The sequence below is a fragment of the Schistocerca cancellata genome, chromosome 2, assembly GCF_023864275.1.
Source record: "Schistocerca cancellata isolate TAMUIC-IGC-003103 chromosome 2, iqSchCanc2.1, whole genome shotgun sequence".
Taxonomy (NCBI): domain Eukaryota; kingdom Metazoa; phylum Arthropoda; class Insecta; order Orthoptera; family Acrididae; genus Schistocerca; species Schistocerca cancellata.
The window spans coordinates 161,529,564-161,552,097 of NC_064627.1; the positions used below are offsets into that span (position 1 = coordinate 161,529,564).

Genomic DNA, 22,534 nt, shown 5'->3' on the forward strand with positions numbered 1-22,534 from the left:
GAATGAGACGTCGCAAAGGCCAATCATGGTTACGGCATTCTATGTCCCACGCGTTATCTACAATGCACCCATAATATTGGCTACTAATAACAAAAAGGACGGGACAGGATGTATCCAATGGTGAGCACAACCTTAGGCTACGGGGCGCTTTTGAACTGCTTAGTCCACGAGTAACTCACAACAATGCTACAGTACTAGTGATGTTGATACAAAGCAAAGCAATGGCAACGATAAAAAGAGCAAACGTTGCAGTATATCTACAGCAGCAGTTGACGAAGTTGACATTTCTTCGGAAAGGAATCCTAGGAATTTCGCAGATTGAGGAAGAATAGGCAGATTAAATACTAGCGTTTCGGCAAGATGAGTCAGATGATTGTGTAGTTTCGTACACGTTCGACTGTGCAGACAATGTACATGAGGAGTAATATGATCTCGATATGTACTGAACAAGTGAAAGTGATACTGAACGAGGTGTCGAGCCATGTACATAGTTCATCATCCTTGTCGGACAGGGCAACGGCCTTGCCGCAGTGGATACACCAGTTCCCGTTAGATCACCGAAGTTAAGCGCTTTTGGGCGTGACCGGCACTGGGATGGGTGACCGTTCGGGCCGCCATGGGCTGTTGCCATATTTCGGGGTGCACTCAGCCTCTTGATGCCAATTGAGGAGCTACTCGACCGAATAGTAGCGCCTCTGGTCACAGAAAACCATCATGACTGGGAGAGCAGTGTGCTGACCACACTCCTCCTGTCCGCATCCTCAGCTGAGGATGATATGGCGGTCGTATGGTCCCGATGGGCCACTTGCAGCCTGAAGACGGAGTGCTTGTCGGACAGGTAGCCGCAAATCCAGTCTTCAGTGAAATGTTGTGAAGGACAATCGTTGTCCGAGGAGCGGCTAGGAAGATTATCTGCAGCATAATAAAAAAAATAAATAAATACTGTAAATAAAAATATGAACAGATTCCGAATAAGTCCGCAACAATATGACCGTGTAGTGCATAAGAAACACTATGGATATTCAAGGGAGGACAAGGCGCAATGTTAAAACGAACTGGTGTTCGCGAGTTTCAAAGACATTCGCTACAATTTACAGGATGTACACGATAGTGAACTACTACATTATTCACACCAATTTGGGGGCGATATAGATTATATCGATTTTAAGTGAAGCAGTGCATAACTTCAAACAGTCTTACAGAACTGGAAGACGTTAGCTAACGACATTTCCAACAAAGTGTCGACTTTACTCACGGCAAACTGCAGAATCGGTCCGAAAATTATTAGATGAGATATTAGCAAATCGTTGAGTAGGGACTTTGTTTCCAATAGAGTTATAAGACTAAATGCATATGAAAGAAATCCTGAAAATTAGAGGTACCAAGAGAGTTGTATAAAGATCAACTAACATCAGTGCTTTAGCGCAAGCGTATACAATTATGCCAACTGTTAATCTGGACGGTAGATCGGCTGGAAAGTTATTTATTAAAGTTCTTTATTAAGAAGTTGGATGTTCTCTGCCCCCCTACGATTCTTTCTCGTATGCATTATCGTGCAAGTGCTGTTGGGAATATGTACGTCACAGTAAGCAAGAGTGCGAATATAGGCTTAAGAGAACTACAACTATGGTACGAACACTGCTTTTGGACAACAGCTGGTCAAAAGAGCTTGTTTTTTCTTGATTCCTGGTCTGCATACAAAAACCATACTCCTTCAGAGCAAACTATCCCTCCCCAAAAGTATGTGAAATTGCAGTTCATACCATTTGGAACCACTGAGCAAATCCTGAGGCTGCACGCTTGTTTCTTCCATGCCTATAAAACATATTATCTCACTATCTGCAGCTACACCTTAAAAAATAGCCAGATTCACGATAGCCACCATGGAAGACTGTTTCACATTCGGCTGTATGCCATCACATTCCATCTGTTCCCGTCTCCGAGGTTACGCATTCCTTAAGAGGCGATACCTACGAGTATCTAAATGTCGTGCACAGTTTGTAACGCCCAAGGAGCTAGCCTTTGATCTTGATGGTGCGAACTTTTGAGATCACTGTGACACTCCATTTTTCATTCGATGTTCTTGGTCTCGTTTTAAACATTTGTTGAATATTAACGATATCCATTTTACAAAATATAATACGCACATCCCGTAGAAGATTGGTCTCTGCACCTCTCGGACATTCGTTTTCAGTCGCCCTCGTGATGCACATGGCGAGTCATTAGCAGCAAATATTTTTCCTGTCATAATTGTTAACACAACACTTTCAAATGAGCCTTACTGAAGACTGAACTTGCGACTTTGCACCTAATGGGTTCCTTGTCAGTGACAGTCTGCCTGCGAAGGAGGAAGACAACACTCGGTCGGCTGGAATGCTTTGGTCAGCAGCCAGCGTGTGTACGGAGTCGCCGAGGTGCAACCTCTGGTCCGTGTCAGCAGGGAACGATCCTCTGGCAACGGCTTCAGGCCCTCTGCCTGTTAATTGCCTGCCTCCGTGTATGCAGTGCGGCGTCTCGATAGATGGTGCGCAGATACCGGTAACGAATGCAGGCTGTGTGCTTGCCTTTGTTTGCTGTCGTGTTCGGAATACGATGTCCAGATGGATGAAACAGAACTGCAAGCAACGAGTACAGGCTCTGTCCTTACCATCTCCTCGCTGCCGTGTTCGAATTACTGTGCGTATGTTCGTGCTATTTTTGTCGTATTCGGATGGATGCAGAAGTGGCAGGAACATACTAGCTAGGTTTGCCACTGTCGCTGCAAGAGGACAAAAAGCCACAACGCTGGTGATCGGCGGAGTGATGTCATTGTCTGTCTGTTGTGGTTCAGTTAGCATCTCCCCTGGCAGAGGCTACTTGTCTGTTCTCCGCTTTGCCGGCCGGGGTGGCCGAGCGGTTCTAGGCGCTACAGTCTGGCACCGCGTGACCGCTAAGGTCGCAGATTCGAATCCTGCCTCGGGCATGTATGTGCGTGATGTCCTTAGCTTGGTTGGGCATAAGTAGTTTTAAGTTCTAGGGGACTGATGACCGCAGCAGTTAAGCCCCATAGTGCTCAGAGCCATCTGAACCATTTTGTTCTACGCTTTACTCCTGCGTACTGTTCCAGCAATATGGGGTGCACCTGCAGTGTAGGTTAACAATGTTTAAGCAACGTTGTTTTCCAGTCATTGAGTCGTTCAGTTTTGAATGACGTTGCCTGTGAGGCTTGTCCTTTGTCAGTGTACGAGCGACAATGTTTAAGTTCTCTTACCTATTACAGTGATGTCCTCGTTAGTGGTGATCTTTTGGTCATGTTTATGTACAGGTTTGAATTGCCCTCAAGTACATCTTCCTTGTATAGACCATCCATATACTTCTTCCACCTTTCAGCTTTCCCTTCTTTGCTTAGGACTGGTTTCCTATCTGAGCTCCTGATTCTCGAACAGCTGCTCTTTCCTCCAAAGGTCACTTTAATTTTTCTGTAGGCGGTATGTATCTTCCTACTCGTGATATATGCTTCTAAAACTTTAAATGGTTGAAGGAGGAACAAGAAGAACTACAGAAGGACAACCAACACTACCATGGACAAAACAGGAAAAGAAAACCACAGAGAGCAGCAAGAAACAGGTAGAAGGGGTAAAAACAAGAGAGCAGATGAACGTGGCTGGCCGACCACGAGAATTAAAAGGAAAAGCCAGCCACTCTGCGACACATTAAAACATCTACCCTAAAAGCATTACAGTGGAGAACACAAAGGGACAAAGGACATGTGCTAAGTCTTATTAAGAGAGATAAAACCCACTGTCATGTATAAAACGTGAAATTAAATTAGCCGATGAGACGTTGTCAGCTAAAATTAATGGCAACGAATCCGGTAACTGAAGAGTCCGTCGCAGGGCGTAATGGGATCCCTTAGGGATATGGCAGCAAGAGAGGGGAAGAAAACCAATGTGCACTCCGTGTGCGTACCGGGGGGAGTCATTCCAGATGTGGAAAGGGTTCTTCCGGATGCGATGAAGGGTACAGGGTGCACCCATCTGCAGGTGGTCGCTCATGTCGGCACCAATGATGTGTGACGCTATGGATCGGAGGAAATCCTCTCTGGCTTCCGGCGGCTATCTGATTTGGTGAAGACTGCCAGTCTCGCTAGCGGGATGAAAGCAGAGCTCACCATCTGCAGCATCGTCGACAGGACTGACTGCGGACCTTTGGTACAGAGCCGAGTGGAAGGTCTGAATCAGAGGTTGAGACGGTTCTGCGACGGTGTGGGCTGCAGATTCCTCGACTTGCGCCATAGGGTGGTGAGGTTTCGGGTTCCGCTGGATAGGTCAGGAGTCCACTACAGGCAACAAGCGGCTACACGGGTAGCAGAGGTTGTGTGGCGTCGCCTGGGCGGTTCTTTAGGTTAGATGGCCTCGGGCAAGTACAGAAAGGGCAACGGGTGCGGGGCAAAGTCAGGACATGCAGGGACCAAGCAGCAATCGGTATTGTAATTGTAAACTGTCGAAGCTGCGTTGGTAAAGTACCAGAACTTCAAGCGCTGATAGAAAGCACCGAAGCTGAAATCGTTATAGATACAGAAAGCTGGTTGAAGCCAGAGATAAATTCTGCCGAAATTTTTACAAAGGTACAGACGGTGTTTAGAAAGGATAGATTGCATGCAACCGGTGGTGGAGTGTTCGTCACTGTTAGTAGTAGTTTATCCTGTAGTGAAGTAGAAGTGGATAGTTCCTGTGAATTATTACGGGTGGAGGTTACACTCAACAACCGAGCTAGGTTAATAGTTGGCTCCTTTTACCGACCTCCCGACTCAGCAGCATTACTGGCAGAACAACTGAGAGAAAATTTGGAATACATTTCACATAACTTTTCTCAGCATGTTATAGTCTTAGGTGGAGATTTCAATTTACCAGATATAGACTGGGACACTCAGATGTTTACGGCTGGTGGTAGGGACAGAGCATCGAGTGACATTATACTGATTACACTATCCGAAAATTACCTCGAGCAATTAAACAGAGAACCGACTCGTGGAGATAACATCTTGGACCTACTGATAACAAACAGACCCGAACTTTTCGACTCTGTATGTGCAGAACAGGGAATCAGTGATCATAAGGCCGTTGCAGCATCCCAGAATTTGGAAGTTAATAGGAATATAAAAAAAGGGAGGAAGATTTATCTGTTTAGCAAAAGTAATAGAAGGCAGATTTCAGACTACCTAACAGATCAAAGCGAAAATTTCTGTTCCGACACTGACAATGTTGAGTGTTTATGGAAAAAGTTGAAGGCAATCGTAAAATGCGTTTTAGACAGGTACGTGCCGAGTAAAACTGTGAGGGACGGGAAAAACCCACCGTGGTACAACAACAAAGTTAGGAAACTACTGCGACAGCAAAGAGAGCTTCACTCCAAGTTTAAACGCAGCCAAAACCTCTCAGACAAACAGAAGCTAAACGATGTCAAAGTTAGCGTAAGGAGGGCTATGCGTGAAGCGTTCAGTGAATTCGAAAGTAAAATTCTATGTACCGACTTGACAGAAAATCCTAGGAAGTTCTGGTCTTACGTTAAATCAGTAAGTGGCTCGAAACAGCATATCCAGACACTCCGGGATGATGAAGGCATTGAAACAGAGGATGACACGCGTAAAGCTGAAATACTAAACACCTTTTTCAAAAGCTGTTTCACAGAGGGAGACCGCACTGCAGTTCCTTCTCTAAATCCTCGCACAAACGAAAAATGGCTGACATGGAAATAAGTGTCCAAGGAATAGAAAAGCAAATGGAATCACTCAACAGAGGAAAGTCCACTGGACCTGACGGGATACCAATTCGATTCTACACAGAGTACGCGAAAGAACTTGCCCCCCTTCTAACAGCCGTGTACCGCAAGTCTCTAGAGGAACGGAAGGTTCCAAATGATTGGAAAAGAGCACAGGTAGTCCCAGTCTTCAAGAAGAGTCGTCGAGCAGATGCGCAGAACTATAGACCTATATCTCTGACGTCGATCTGTTGTAGAATTTTAGAACATGTTTTTTGCTCGAGTATCATGTCGTTTTTGGAAACCCACAATCTACTATGTAGGAATCAACATGGATTCCGGAAACAGCGATCGTGTGAGACCCAACTCTCTTTATTTGTTCATGAGACCCAGAAAATATTAGATACAGGCTCCCAGGTAGATGCTATTTTCCTTGACTTCCGGAAGGCACTCGATACTGTTCCGCACTGTCGCCTGGTAAACAAAGTAAGAGCCTACGGAATACCACACCAGCTGTGTGGCTGAAGAGTTTTTAGCAAACAGAACACAGCATGTTGTTATCAATGGAGAGACGTCTACAGACGTTAAAGTAACCTCTGGCGTGCCACAGGGGAGAGTTATGGGACCACTGCTTTTCAGAATATATATAAATGACCTAGTAGATAGTGTCGGAAGTTCCATGCGGATTTTCGCGGATGATGCTGTAGTATGCAGAGAAGTTGCAGCATTAGAAAATTGTAGCGAAATGCAGGAAGATCTGCAGCGGATAGGCACTTGGTGCAGGGAATGGCAACTGACCCTTAACATAGACAAATGTAATGTATTGCGAATACATAGAAAGAAGGATCCTTTATTGTATGATTATATGATAGCGGAACAAACATTGGTAGCCGTTACTTCTGTAAAATATCTGGGAGTATGCGTGCGGAACGATTTGAATTGGAATGATAATATAAAATTAATTGTTGGTAAGGCGGGTACCAGGTTGAGATTCATTGGGAGAGTCCTTAGAAAATGTAGTCCATCAACAAAGGAGGTGGCTTACAAAACACTCGTTCGACCTATACTTGAGTATTGCTCATCAGTGTGGGATCCCTACCAGATCGGGTTGACGGAGGAGATAGAAAAGATCCAAAGAAGAGCGGCGCGTTTTGTCACGGGGTTATTTGGTAACCGTGATAGCGTTACGGAGATGTTTAACAAACTCAAGTGGCAGACTGCAAGAGAGGCGCTCAGCATCGCGGTGTAGCTTGCTCGCCAGGTTTCGAGAGGGTGCGTTTCTGGATGAGGTATCGAATATATTGCTTCCCCCTACTTACACCTCCCGAGGAGATCAAGAAAGTAAAATTAGAGAGATTCGAGCGCGCACGGAGGCTTTCAGACAGTCGTTCTTCCCGCGAACCATACGCGACTGGAACAGAAAAGGGAGGTAATGACAGGGGCACGTAAAGTGCCCTCCGCCACACACCGTTGGGTGGATTGAGGAGTATAAATGTAGATGTAGATGTAGGGCATCCAAAGAAGGACAGCTGACAAAGATATGGGCCACTGACAGCCAAGCGCCGCTCCGACATTGGGTTGGGTCATCACGGCGGAGAGGCAGCCGTGTGTCACTCACGTGCGGCCAATGCGGAGCCGGCAAAGAACCACAGAGGCCCAGCGAGAGGCTTGCATGCAGGACTGCCACACTTTCGTAGTCTCCTTAATGGCACGCAGTTTGTTGCGCGTGCTGAGGTTATGCCATTTCGTCTCCCACAGCCGCAAAACCTCGAGGCGGAGCACTGAACGCAGGTCAGTTGCAGAGAAGCCGATCTCCACAAGCGTTTTCCGCGTAGCCTGTTTGGTCCGCCTGTCGGTAAGTTCGTTGCCTGGGATTCCGACGTTACCTGGGGCCCAGACAAACACCACTGGAGGACTGGACCCTTCCAGGGCATAGACGGACTCCTGGATGGTCGCTACCAAAGGATGACGAAGGTAGCACGGGACGATAGTTTGTAAGCTGCTCAAGGAGTCAGTACACAGAAGAAACGACTCGCCAGGGGTTGAACTGATGTGCTCAAGAGCACGAAATATAGCCACCAGCTCGGAAAACACTGCAGCCATCGGGGAAGGAATACTGATCAATATGTCCTCCATGGATACACGCGAAGCCGACGTGACCATCAGCCATCGTGCCGTCGGTGTAAACTATTTCGCGGCCTCGGTAAATGCCAAGAATCGAGTGGAAGTGGCAGCGGAGAGCTGCGGTGTTAACTGAGTACTTAGGGCCACGTGAAAGGTCCAGGCGAAGCGGCGGCCTAGGTGTGCACCATGGAGGTTCACGTGAATGGACCTCAAGTATAGGTGGTAAAGGCAAGGACTCCAGTTCGGAAAGAAAGGAGCGGACACGAACTGCAATTGGAAGCCCTGACATGGGCCGCCGATGCGGGAGATGAACCGCCGTGGGTGGGAAAAGGAGACGGTGATTCGGATGCGCAGAACAACTACGAACATGTGCAACATAACTGGCCAGCAGTTGTGCACGCCTGACCTGCAATGGAGGGACTCCAGCTTCCACAAGGACGTGGGTCACCGGACTCGTCCTAAAAGCTCCTGCCGCTAGGCGAACACCACAGTGGTGCACTGGATCGAGCAAACGCAACGCTGGGTTTCGAAAAAGACGGTCATGTGAAACCCAGCTCGCGCTATTCGTCCACGAGACTCAGAGGGCCATAGACACGGGTTCACAGGTAGATGCCGTGTTTCTTGACTTCCGCAAGGCGTTCGATACAGTTCCCCACAGTCGTTTATTGAACAAAGTAAGAGCATATGGACTATCAGACCAATTGTGTGATTGGATTGAGGAGTTCCTAGATAACAGGACGCAGCATGTTATTCTCAATGGAGAGAAGTCTTCCGAAGTAAGAGTAATTTCAGGTGTGCCGCAGGGGAGTGTCATAGGACCGTTGCTATTCACAATATACATAAATGACCTGGTGGATGACATCGGAAGTTCACTGAGGCTTTTTGCAGATGATGCTGTGGTGTATCGAGAGGTTGTAACAATGGAAAATTGTACTGAAATGCAGGAGGATCTGCAGCGAATTGACGCATGGTGCAGGGAATGGCAACTGAATCTCAATGTAGACAAGTGTAATGTGCTGCGAATACACAGAAAGATAGATCCTTTATCATTTAGCTACAAAATAGCAGGTCAGCAACTGGAAGCAGTTAATACCATAAATTATCTGGGAGTACGCATTAGGAGTGATTTAAAATGGAATGATCATATAATGTTGATTGTCGGTAAAGCAGATGCCAGACTGAGATTCATTGGAAGAATCCTAAGGAAATGCAATCCGAAAACAAAGGAAGTAGGTTACAGTACGCTTGTTCGCCCACTGCTTGAATACTGCTCAGCAGTGTGGGATCCGTACCAGATAGGGTTGATACAAGACATAGAGAAGATCCAACGGAGAGCAGCGCGCTTCGTTACAGGATCATTTAGTAATCGCGAAAGCGTTACGGAGATGATAGATAAACTCCAGTGGAAGACTCTGCAGGAGAGACGCTCAGTAGCTCGGTACGGGCTTTTGTCAAAGTTTCGAGAACATACCTTCACCGAAGAGTCAAGCAGTATATTGCTCCCTCCTACGTATATCTCGCGAAGAGACCATGAGGATAAAATCAGAGAGATTAGAGCCCACACAGAGGCATACCGACAATCGTTCTTTCCACGAACAATACGAGACTGGAATAGAAGGGAGAACCGATAGAGGTACTGAAGGTACCCTCCGCCACACACCGTCAGGTGGCTTGCGGAGTATGGATGTAGATGTAGATGTAGAGAGGGCGCCGCCGAACCATCAACCCGAGTCCCATAGTCAAGGCGGGACTTAACAACGGCTCTGTAGTGATGCAGCAGAGTAGAGCTATCTGCACCGCAGTTGGTGTTGCTCAGGCTGCGGAGGGCATTGAGGTGCTGCGAGCACTTCCGCTTAAGCTGACAAAGGTGAGAAAGTGAAGTCTTTAAGGTAATGTTCTGGGTCCGGATGAACGTTACGACGCCGACGAAAGTGCAAGACACATGACTTCGTGGCTGAAAACTGGAAGCCGTGGGCTACAGCCCATGACTGCGCCTTGTGCATGGCTCCCTGTAGGCGCCGCTCAGCAACACCAGTACTGGAGGAGCAGTACTAAATGCAGAAGTCTTCTGCATACAGAGAAGGTGAGACGGACGGCCCTACAGCTGCTGCTAGAATATTAATGGCCACTAAAAATAGAGATACACTGAATACAGAGCCCTACGCGACCCCATTCTCCTCGATGTGGGGGACACTATGGGAGGTACTAACTTGGACCCGGAAAGTATGGAGCAACAGGAAATTTTGTATAAAAATCGGGAGCGGGCTCCAGAGACCCCATTCATACAACGTGACAAGGATAGGATGTCACAAGGTCGCGATGTAAGCTTTTCGTAAAAAAAAAAAAAAAAAAAAAGGCGGCAATCAGGTGTTGGCGTCTGGAAAAGGCTGTTCGGATAGGGGACTCGAGGGGGACAATGCTATCAGTGGTAGAGCGACCCTGGTGAAAACCTCCTTGCCACGGGGCCAGTAGGCCACGTGACTATAGGACAAACTGCCCGCTCACGATGCGTTCTAGCAGCTTAAAAAGAACGTTGGAGTGGCTGATGGGCCGATAGCTACCAACATCAAGCGAGTTTTTACCAGGTTTGAGCACTGAAAAGGTGGTGCTCTCATGCCATTGCGATGGGAAGACGCCATCGCACCAGACCCGGTTGAAGATGATAAGGAGATGTCACTTGTAGTCGGACGAAAGTTGTTGAAGCATCTGACTGTTGATCAGATCGGGCCCAGGAGCTGTGTTGGGGCAATGTGCAAGGACACTGAGGAGCTCCAACTTTGTAAATGGGGCGTTATAGGATTCGCTGTGGCGTTGAATGAACGAGAGGACTTTCCCCACCAGCCGCTGTTTGGGAGTGCGAAAGGCTGGGGGGTAATTCTCCGACGCAGAGGCTCGAGAATGTTGCTCAGCAAAGTGCTCGGAAATTGCGTTTGTGTCTATATATAACACGCCATTTATCTTAACACCGGGAACACCTGTTGGGCGCTGGTACCCAAAATCACGTTTTATCTTTGCCCAGACTTCAGACGGTGACGTATTGCAGCCAATGGTCGAGACATATCTCTCCCAACACTGCTGCTTCTATCGTTTGATGAGCTGGCGAACGCGGGCTCGGAGCCGTTTAAAGGCTACGAGGCGCTCAGGGGAAGGGTGCCGCTTATGCCGCTATAGGGCTCCCCGACGCTCCTTAATTGCTTCAGCGACTTCCGGCAACCACAAAGGGATTGCCTTTCGCTGCGAGCACCCTAAAGAGCGAGGGAACATTTTATCTGCCACAGAAACGATTGTTGTAGTCACCTGTTCTACATCTACATCTATATTCCGCAACCCACCCAACGGTGTGTGGCGGAGGGCACTTTACGTGCCACTGTCATTACCTCCCTTTCCTGTTCCAGTCGCGTATGGTTCGCGGGAAGAACGACTGTCTGAAAGCCTCCGTGCGCGCTCGAATCTCTCTAATTTTACTTTCTTGATCTCCTCGGGAGGTGTAAGTAGGGGGAAGCAATATATTCGATACCTCATCCAGAAACGCACCCTCTCGAAACCTGGCGAGCAAGCTACACCGCGATGCTGAGCGCCTCTCTTGCAGTCTGCCACTTGAGTTTGTTAAACATCTCCGTAACGCTATCACGGTTACCAAATAACCCCGTGACAAAACGCGCCGCTCTTCTTTGGATCTTTTCTATCTCCTCCGTCAACCCGATCTGGTAGGGATCCCACACTGATGAGCAATACTCAAGTATAGGTCGAACGAGTGTTTTGTAAGCCACCTCCTTTGTTGATGGACTACATTTTCTAAGGACTCTCCCAATGAATCTCAACCTGGTACCCGCCTTACCAACAATTAATTTTATATCATCATTCCAATTCAAATCGTTCCGCACACACACTCCCAGATATTTTACAGAAGTAACAGCTACCAATGTTTGTTCCGCTATCATATAATCATACAATAAAGGATCCTTCTTTCTATGTATTCGCAATACATTACATTTGTTTATGTTAAGGGTCAGTTGCCATTCCCTGCACCAAGTGCCTATCCGCTGCAGATCTTCCTGCATTTCGCTACAATTTTCTAATGCTGCAACTTCTCTGCATACTACAGCATCATCCGCGAAAAGCCGCATGGAACTTCCGACACTATCTACTAGGTCATTTATATATATTCTGAAAAGCAAGGGTCCCATTACACTTCCCTGTGGCACGCCAGAGGTTACTTTAACGTCTGTAGACGTCTCTCCATTGATAACAACATGCTGTGTTCTGTTTGCTAAAAACTCTTCAGCCACACAGCTGGTGTGGTATTCCGTAGGCTCTTACTTTGTTTACCAGGCGACAGTGCGGAACAGTATCGAGCGCCTTCCGGAAGTCAAGGAAAATAGCATCTACCTGGGAGCCTGTATCTAATATTTTCTGGGTCTCATGAACAAATAAAGAGAGTTGGGTCTCACACGATCGCTGTTTCCGGAATCCATGTTGATTCCTACATAGTAGATTGTGGGTTTCCAAAAACGACATGATACTCGAGCAAAAAACATGTTCTAAAATTCTACAACAGATCGACGTCAGAGATATAGGTCTATAGTTCTGAGCCTGCTCGACGACCCTTCTTGAAGACTACCTGTGCTCTTTTCCAATCATTTGGATCCTTTCGTTCCTCTAGAGACTTGCGGTACACGGCTGTTAGAAGGGGGGCAAGTTCTTTCGCGTACTCTGTGTAGAATCGAATTGGTATCCCGTCAGGTCCAGTGGACTTTCCTCTGTTGAGTGATTCCAGTTGCTTTTCTATTTCTTGGACACTTATTTCGATGTCAGCCATTTTTTCGTTTGTGCGAGGATTTAGAGAAGGAACTGCAGTGCGGTCTTCCTCTGTGAAACAGCTTTTGAAAAAGGTGTTTAGTATTTCAGCTTTATGCGTGTCATCCTCTGTTTCAATGCCATTATCATCCCAGAGTGTCTGGATATGCTGTTTCGAGCCACTTACTGATTTAACGTAAGACCAGAACTTCCTAGGATTTTCTGTCAAGTCGGTACATAGAATTTTACTTTCGAATTCACTGAACGCTTCACGCATAGCCCTCCTTACGCTAACTTTGACATCGTTTAGCTTCTGTTTGTCTGAGAGGTTTTGGCTGCGTTTAAACTTGGAGTGAAGCTCTCTTTGCTGTCGCAGTAGTTTCCTAACTTTGTTGTTGAACCACGGTAGGTTTTTACCGTCCCTCACAGTTTTACTCGGCACGTACCTGTCTAAAACGCATTTTTCGATTGCCTTCAACTTTTTCCATAAACACTCAACATTGTCAATGTCGGAACAAATATTTTCGTTTTAATCTGTTAGGTAGTCTGAAACCTGCCTTCTATTACTCTTGCTAAACTGATAAACCTTCCTCCCTTTTTTTATATTCCTATTAACTTCCAAATTCTGGGATGCTGCAACGGCCTTATGATCACTGATTCCCTGTTCTGCACATACAGATTCGAAAAGTTCGGGTCTGTTTGTTATCAGTAGGTCCAAGATGTTATCTCCACGAGTCGGTTCTCTGTTTAATTGCTCGAGATAATTTTCGGATAGTGTAATCAGTATAAAGTCACTCGATGCTCTGTCCCTACCACCCGTCATAAACATCTGAGTGTCCCAGTCTATATCTGGTAAATTGAAATCTCCACCTAAGACTATAACATGCTGAGAAAATTTATGTGAAATGTATTCCAAATTTTCTCTCAGTTGTTCTGCCAGTAATGCTGCTGAGTCGGGAGGTCGGTAAAAGGAGCCAACTATTAACCTAGCTCGGTTGTTGAGTGTAACCTCCACCCATAATAATTCACAGGAACTATCCACTTCTACTTCACTACGGGATAAACTACTACTAACAGCGACGAACACTCCACCACCGGTTGCATGCAATCTATCCTTTCTAAACACCGTCTGTACCTTTGTAAAAATTTCGACAGCATTTATCTCTGGCTTCAGCCAGCTTTCTATACCTATAACGATTTCAGCTTCGGTGCTTTCTATCAGCGCTTGAAGTTCCAGTACTTTACCAATGCAGCTTCGACAGTTTACAATTACAATACCGATTGCTGCTTGGTCCCCGCATGTCCTGACTTTTTCCCGCACCCTTTGAGGCTGTTGCCCTTTCTGTACTTGCCCGAGGCCATATAACCTAAAAAACCGCCCAGTCCACACCACACAACCCCTGCTACCCGTGTAGCCGCTTGCTGCGTGTAGTGGACTCCTGACCAATCCAGCAGAACCCGAAACCCCACCACCCTATGGCGCAAGTCGAGGAATATGCAGCCCACACCGTCGCAGAACCGTCTCAACCTCTGATTCAGACCCTCCACTCGGCTCTGTAGCAAAGGTCCACAGTCATTCCTGTCGACGTTGCTGCAGATGGTGAGCTCTGCTTTCATCCCGCTAGCGAGACTGGCAGTCTGCACCAAATCAAATAGCCGCCGGAAGCCAGAGAGGATTTCCTCCGATCCATAGCGACACACATCATTGGTGCCGACATGAGCGACCACCTGCAGATGGGTGCACCCTGTACACTTCATGGCATCTGGAATGACTCCCCCCGGTATGCATACGGAGTGTACATTGGTTTTCTTCCCCTCTCTTGCTACCATATCCCTAAGGCGCCCCATTACGCGCCTGACGTTGGTGCTCCCAACTACCAGTAAGCCCACCCTCTGCGACCACCCGGATCTTGCAGACTGAGGGGCAACCTCTGGAACAAGACAAGCAGCCTTGTCCGGCCGAAGATCAGTATCAGCCTGAGACAGAGCCTGAAACCGGTTCGTCCGACAAACTGGAGAGGTCTTCCGTTCAGCCCTCCGGAATGTCTTTCGCCCCCTGCCACACCTCGAGAAGACCTCCCACTCTACCACAGGTGAGGATCAGCCTGAATGTGGGCAGTATTCCGGGGAGCCAGGGTCTTAGTCCGATCGGGAGATGCGTGGGACGAGCTGGCCGTCCCCGACAAACCCCCATCCGGACCCCCACAGTGATGCCCATTGGCAACAGCCTCAAGCTGTGTGACCGAAGCTAACACTGCCTGAAGCTGGGAGCGAAGGGATGGCAACTCAGCCTGCATCTGAACACAGCAGTTGCAGTCCCTATCCATGCTAAAAACTGTTGTGCAAAGAACGTCTGAACTAATCTACAGAGAGCACAAACAATTCGACACAAAATTTAATCGGTTATTAAAATACAAGATTGCCTAGTAAATGCAGTAATGCTGCTACTTGCGCACTGCTGACACACTGCTCGGCGGCGGAAGGAGACTACGCGATTTTACACTATTCAGGTACTAAAACGCGATGCTATAACTCTCAAATACTATAATATGCCCGAAATTATGAATTAAACAATGCAAGTACCAAAAACACGCAAAGAAATTAAGAATTAAACCATGTAAAAAATAAGTGAGCTACGAGTATACGACTTGCTGCTGGCAGCTGCTTATACAACTGCGGCAGGGAGCACCATCACATCGATGTTACCGGTGGGGGAGATTCAACGGTGACAGCAGAGGTGAAAGTTTCACAGTCCACCTTGTTTAAAGCCCATCTGGGCAGGCGTCCGTGGGCCTGACATTGGGGCAGTGACAGGAAGATGGGGAAGTGGTCGCTACCAGACAGGTGGTCATGTGCTCTCCAGTGGATAGATGGGAGAAGTACTGGGCTGCAAATTGATACATCAATAGGCGAGTAACTACCATGAGCCACACCGAAATGTGTGGTGGCCCCAGTATTTAAGAGTCAGAGGTCGAACTGAGACTGTAAAGTCTCGACATCTCTGCTTCGGCCAGTAAGCGTGGTGCCACCCCACCAGGGGTTATTGGCGTTAAAATCTCCCAAAACACGGGAAGGTTTAGGGAGTTGATCAATCAGTGCAGTTAATACATTCATGTAGGAAGATGTACATTGCAGATAGTTATTTCCTGTGTCATCCTATTCTGACAGCCACAGCTTCAAGAGGGGTTTGAATTGGAACAGTTTCACTACAGACTGAGTTTAGGACATAAACACAAACTCCACCTGACACTCAAGTGTAGTCGCTACAGTTCCTGTAGTATCCCTTACAGTCATGGAGGGAATTGGTCCACATTGCTGGGAACCAGGTTTCCTAGAGGGCAATGCATATAGCAGGTGTAAAGCTTAAAAGCTGCTGTAGCTCAGCCAGACAGAGGAAAAAACAGCCGCTATTCCACTGGAAGATGACGTCATCGTGAGACTGTGAAGTCATAGGACATCCAATGAGATGTTTTACGCCCCAGGTCACCTACTGCCACTGACTTTTTGCCTGAGTAGTCTGTATACATTGTGTTTGAAGGTCCAGCGAGATCTAGATCCTCAGCGGACGCCAGATTCTCCACCTCATCTGCAGATGCAGAGCTTGTAGGTAGCGGTGGTGTGGGTGCTACCGCAATTCCCTTGATCTTGGGGACCTTATTTTTGGATTTCTTGCACTGCTCCTCAGGTTTCCCTGGCTGGGAGGGCTTCACTGATTAAGTCTCTAGGACTGAGGATGAGTGTGAAGCCCTTTGACCAGCTGCTTTTGGGCTCTTCAGCCACTAGCAGGTGTCTTCTTTTCCACTAGCAGAAACCTGGGATGCGAGTGACCCAAGAGACCCCTCCCTAGCGAGAGGAGCCGAAGAAGACTTACGCTTCTCTGGCTCAGAGGTGGGAGCTGATATCCCGATTGTTGTGGAGGGGGGTGTTGCTCCCACAGTAGGTGGTGCAGGAGCACCAGGGAACAGGGAGGGAAGTGATATCCCCGATGGTTGGGGGATGTTGCTCCCGAGCAAAGGGGAGCAACAGGGAGGGAAGTGCCCCCCACCATTAAGGCGGCATGTGTAGCCTTCTGTTTCTGAGAGGCGACAGGAATGAGAGGAACTGATTGTTCTCGTAGTAGCGGTGTAAGAGGAGGTCATAGCCACAGGATGTAGATGCTCAAATTTCCTCCTAGCCTCAGTGTAGGTCAGTCGGTCCAGGGTCTTATTTTCCATGATTTTCCTCTCTTTCTGTAAAATCCTGCAGTCTGGCGAGCAAGGTGAATGATGCTCTTCACAATTGACACAGATGGGTGGTGGGGCACTTGCAGTATTGGGATCTGAGGGACATCCACAATCGCGAGATGTGACGATGGAAGTACAGCAGGAAGACATATGGCCGAACTTCTAGCACTTAAGGCACCACATCGGGGGAGGTATATTTGGCTTGACATCACAGTGGTAGACCATCACCTTGACCTTCTCGGGCAATGTGTCACCCTCTAAGGTCAAGATGAAGGCATCGGTTGCAACCTGATTATCCCTCCGACCCTGATGGGCGCGCCAGACGAAATGAACACCTCGTCGCTCTAAACTGGCGGGCAGCTCGTTGTGAGACTGGAAAAGAAGGTCCCTGGACCATATTTAAGCTCTTATGTGGCATGATGGTAACAGAAACATCCCCCAACTTGTCACAAGTGAGTAATGCCCGCGACTGAGCAGAGGTTGGCCGCTGTGGCCGAGCGGTTCTAGGGACTTCAGTCCAGAACAACGCGGCTGCTACGGTCGCAGGTTCGAATCCTGCCTTGAGCATGGATGCGTGTGATGTCCTTAGGTGTGTTAGGTTTCAGTATTTCTAAGTCTAGGGGACTGATGACTTCAGATGTTAAGTCCCATAGTGCGCAGAGCCATTTGAACCATTTGACTGGGCAGAGGATGCTGTTTTTATCAAGACTGACCCAGAGCGCATTTTGGACAAACCCTCCAACTCCCCAATCTTGTCCTCCAAATGCTCCACAAAAAAACGCAGGCTTCATGGACATGATAGATTCCCCATCAACATACGAGGTACTGAGGTGAATAAGCTGCACTGTCATCCTTAGCCTGGCGTTCGTCTCATGGTGTGGACAGGGAGGGGATCGATTTGGGGTCATATTTATTAACTTTGAAGTTAGAATTTGCCCATTTAGAAACTGCTGGCGGTGGACCACCACCAAGGGATGACATACTGCACTTCACGGCGGGTGATCCACCCTGATGCCACCCACTCCAGCGTCTGGCCCTTCATACCCAGCCTCAGCAAGGGCCACCTGGCAGGATGGCCGTTGCCATGAGCCCTGATGCCCCAGGAAGATGGGCATCTGCTCCATGGCATTCATGGGGAGTTAACGGCGCAGGCATCAGCAGAGCGATCCGTGTGTGGTCAAGGGGCTACAACCAACAGCGTATATGGCGGCCCCACCACAACAAACTGGCTACTGTGCTTGATATGAGGGGCTAAGAAGTCCATGGTCATCGTCGGCGCAGAATGCGACACTGCATAGTGCATGGTGGAAAACGCACCCAGGAAGGTGTCCTCGCCCAAGAGATGGAACATGAGCGGGACTGCTATGCGACGACGAGAAAGTGGGCAGAAGAGGTCTGTGCATGATAGACACGATGCACCATGTAAGGTGCCCTTCCCCAATTGGCACGCTCTTCGGGAAAATTTAGAAAGATGGAGGTCAAACCCGAGAGGGGTCCATCACATAAAGGCTGAAACGTGTGAGACTCCATTTAGTCCCCTCTTACGACAGACAGGAATACCTCAGGCGTATTCTGTCCCCCGGACCCACAGGGGAGGGATGCACTTCCAGTCAATCTTATTTTTTAAACGTCTGTATTTCCTTTAGGCTGCTTCATTTACTGCATTTTTATATTGTCTCCCTTCATCAATTAAATATCTGCTGTGTTATTCAATGATTTCTACTAGGCATTGTCTTATATTTACATGATCCTCCTCTTCTTTCACTATTTTATTTTTCAAAGCTACCCATTGCTCTTCTACTGTATTCATTTCCCCTGTTCTTGTCAATCATTGCCTAATGTTCCATCTGAAACCCGCAGCAACCTCTGGTTCTTTCAACTTATCCAGATATACTCTGCTTAGTTTCCTATCTTTTGCCGCACGGGGTAGCCACATGGTTTAAGGCGCCTAGCCACGGTTCGCGCGGCTATCCCCATCTGAAGTTCGAGTTCCCTCGGGCATGTGTGTGTGTGTGTGTGTGTGTGTGTGTGTGTGTGTGTGTGTTGTCCTTAGCCTAAGTTAACTGAAGTTAGGTCAAGTAGTGCGTTAGCCTAGGTACTGATAACCACAGCAGTTTGGTCCCATAGGAACTTACCACAAATTTCCTATCTTTTTACGATTCATTCAGTTTTAATCTACATTTCATAACCAATAACTTGCGGTCAGAGATGACATCTGTCCCTGGAAATGTCTTACAATGTAAAATCTGGTTCCGAAATCTCTGTCTTACCATTACATTGTCAATCTGAAATCTTCCACTGTCTCCATGTCTCTTCTACATATAACACCTTCTTTCATGATTGTTAAACCAAGTGTCATCGATGGTTGAATTATGCTGTGTGCAAGATTCTACCAGACGATTTTTGTCTTTCATACCTTTGCCGCAGTCTGTATTCACCTACTATTTTTCCTTCTCCTCGTTTTCCTACTATCGAATTCCAGTCCCTCGCCACTATTAAATTTTCGTCTTCCTTAACTATCTGAATAATTTATTTTACCTCGTCACGCAGTTCTTCAATCTCTTCCTCATCTGCAGAGCTAGTTGGCATATAAACTTCTAGCACTGTGGTGGGTATGGGCTTTGTGTCTATCTTGGCTGCATTTATGCGTTCACTATGCAGTTCATTCTTGCCCGCATTCCTATTTTCTCATTTATTATTAAACCTACTCCTGCGTTTCTCCTGTTTGATTTTGTATTTATAACTCTGTATTCACCTGATCCTAAGTCATGTTCCTCCTGCCACCAAACTTCATTAATTCAACTATATCTAACTTTAACCTATCTGTTTCCGTTTTTAATTTTCTAACCTACCTGCTCTGTTTAGGGATCTAACATTCCATTCTCCGATCTGTAGAAAACCAGTTTTGTTTCTCCTGGTGACGAAATCCTCCTGAGTAGTCCCCACTGGGAGGTCCGAATGGGGGATTACTTTACCTCCTGAATATTTTACCCAAGAGGATGCCATCATTATCCAAGCCTACAGCAGAGCTGGATGCCCTCGGGAAAAATTATGGTTGTAGTTTCCCCCTTGCTCTCAGCCGTTCGCAGAACCAGCACAACACGGCCATTTTCATTGATGTTACAAGGCCAGATCAGTCAATCATTCAAACCGTTGCCCCTGCAGCTACTGAAAAGGTTGCTGCCTCTCTTCAGAGACATACTCGTGTATCAGTGTAATTGTACCTAGCCCAAGGATGGGGTTTGTTGACGATGGCAACCGGCCATCGCTGGTCGGACCCAGTTCGGTCGCACACTTAGAGAGCGTCAGTACTGCCTAATAGGAAGACGTTACTTAGCCTGCGTTCTGCGAGTGGTAATAGTGCGTAAAAGTAATTGCATCTAGGACGCACAGGAAGCACACCGAGCTACCTCATAACCGTAAGTTTAGTTACGTCCCTTTCCTTTTAAGAAATAAAGTGTTCTATTAATCTGCAAGTGTTATTTGGGATTCTCGCCTTCCTTTATGTGCCGGTGCTGGCTTCCGGAGTAGCCGACACAATAGTCTTTAAGTGATGTAAGCGAGTTAGATATTTCTTGACCTATGGAAGGATTCTCTATTCGTTTTATTTTCAAATTTTTCTAGCACTGCTAGCGCCGAGAGTGTGCACAGACTGTACCGTTAATACGAGAGATGTATAATGATTCTAAGTTTAAAACTCCCTGGCAGATTGAAACTGTGTGCCGGATGGAGACTCGAACTCGGGACCTTTGCCTTACGCGGGCAAGTGCTCTACCAATTGAGCTACCTAAGCACGACTCACGCCCCGTCCTCACAGCTTTACTTCCGCCAGTACCTCGTCTCCTACCTTCCAAACTTCTCATTCTGGATTCTAAATTTAAGCTGAAGGCCACCATGTCATTGTTCGCCCGGCTAACCGTGCGGTCTAACGCACTGCTTCCCGAGCGGGAAGGCGTGCCAATCCCCGGCACGAATCCGCCCGGCGGATTAGTGTCGAGGTCTGGTGTGCTGGCCAGCCTGTAGATGGTTTTTAAGGTGGTTTTCCATCTGCCTCGGCGAATGCGGGCTGGTTTCCCTTGATCCGCCTCAGTTACACTATGTCGCCGATTGCTGCACAAGCCGGCCGGAGTGGCCGTGCGGTTCTAGGCGCCACAGTCTGGAACCGCGCTGCTGCTACGGTCGCAGGTTCTAATCCTGCCTCGGGCATGTATGTGTGTGATGTCCATAGGTTAGTTAGGTTTAAGTAGTTCTAAGTCTAGCGGTTAGAGCCATTTGAACCATTTTGCTGCACAAACACCGTCTCCACGTACGCGTACACCATCATTACTCTACCACGCAAACATTGGGGTTACACTCGTCTGGAATGAGACGTTCCCGGGGGGTCCACTGGAGGCAGAACCGCACAATAACCCTGGGTTCTGTGTGGGGCGGTGTGGTGAGTGAACTGCTGTAGCCTGTTGTGGGGTTGTGTACCACTGAGCGCTACGGCGGGGACGAAACCTCTCTGTCGTGCCTAGATCCCCAGTTCCATACATGCATACATACATGTCATTGTTCATGCAACCATGCATCTGTGTTAAGGTATACAGTTTGCGTTGTACTAGCGGTTAGGGAACCATTTAGGTTGTATGAAACAATTTGATGTATGCTTTTTATGTATGTCGACCTCGGGGGAGATCAGTTTGGGTTCTGGAGAAATATAGAAACACGTGAGGCAATACAGACCCTACGACTTCTATTAGAAGACAGATGATGAAGGAGAGGCTAATCTGTCGCGCAGGACAGAGTAGCATCGAGAGTTGCATCAAACCGGTCTTTGGACTGAAAACCACGACAACAACATGTGTGTTTGAAATATTTTGGCTGAAAAGTATTTGTAAAGACATGGAGAATTAAGTTATGGCCAGCCGGAGTGGCCGAGCGGTTCTAGGCGCTACAGTCCGGAACCGCGCTGCTGCTACGGTCGCAGGTTCGAATCCTGCCTCGGGCATGGATGTGTGTGATGTCCTTAGGTTGGTTAGGTTTAAGTAGTTCTAAGTTCTAGGGGACTGATGACCCCAGAAGTTCAGTCCCATAGTGCTCAGAGCCGTTTTGAATTAAGTTATGAATATTTTTTGTCATTTGCAAGATAATTTTTTTTAACTTATTAGCTATGCCTTTTAAAATGGGTTGCGTTTCATGTTTATAAAATCGCTATTGTTATCAATTGTAACGTGGTGATACTATGTTTATTAATAAATGAGATCTTGGAACCATGTCCATTAGAACTCCCAGTGTTTTCTGTTTCCCACCACCTGCACTCTTACAGCATCAGAGAGGTCAATTCCTTCAAAGTTGATATTGTAAGGCTGTGTTCTGATGTCACTCGTTTATCAAGACGTGTATTTCACATTCTGTCTATGTTCAGCCCAGCTGTTGGCTATGATGTGGATTTTCTCCTAGATGCAGTTTTTGCCACATTCGCATGGCATATTGTAGACACTAGGTTCTCTAAAATCCAGCCAGTCTTTCATTGGACGCAGCAAATTCTTCGTTTTCCGCGGAGATCGGAGTACTAGACTAACAGCGTATTCACATAATATGCGCCTAATTTTAACTGAGGTCGCACCTCAGAATGGAGCGAAGCAGAGGAGGAACATATCGTCACTTTA

General features: G+C 47.4%; 1 pseudogene; it reads left to right on the plus strand.

The window, feature by feature from the left end:
- Positions 1–512: 512 nt before the first annotated feature.
- LOC126163640 (5S ribosomal RNA) lies at positions 513–630 on the plus strand (annotated as a pseudogene).
- The last annotated feature ends 21,904 nt before the right edge of the window (positions 631–22,534 follow it).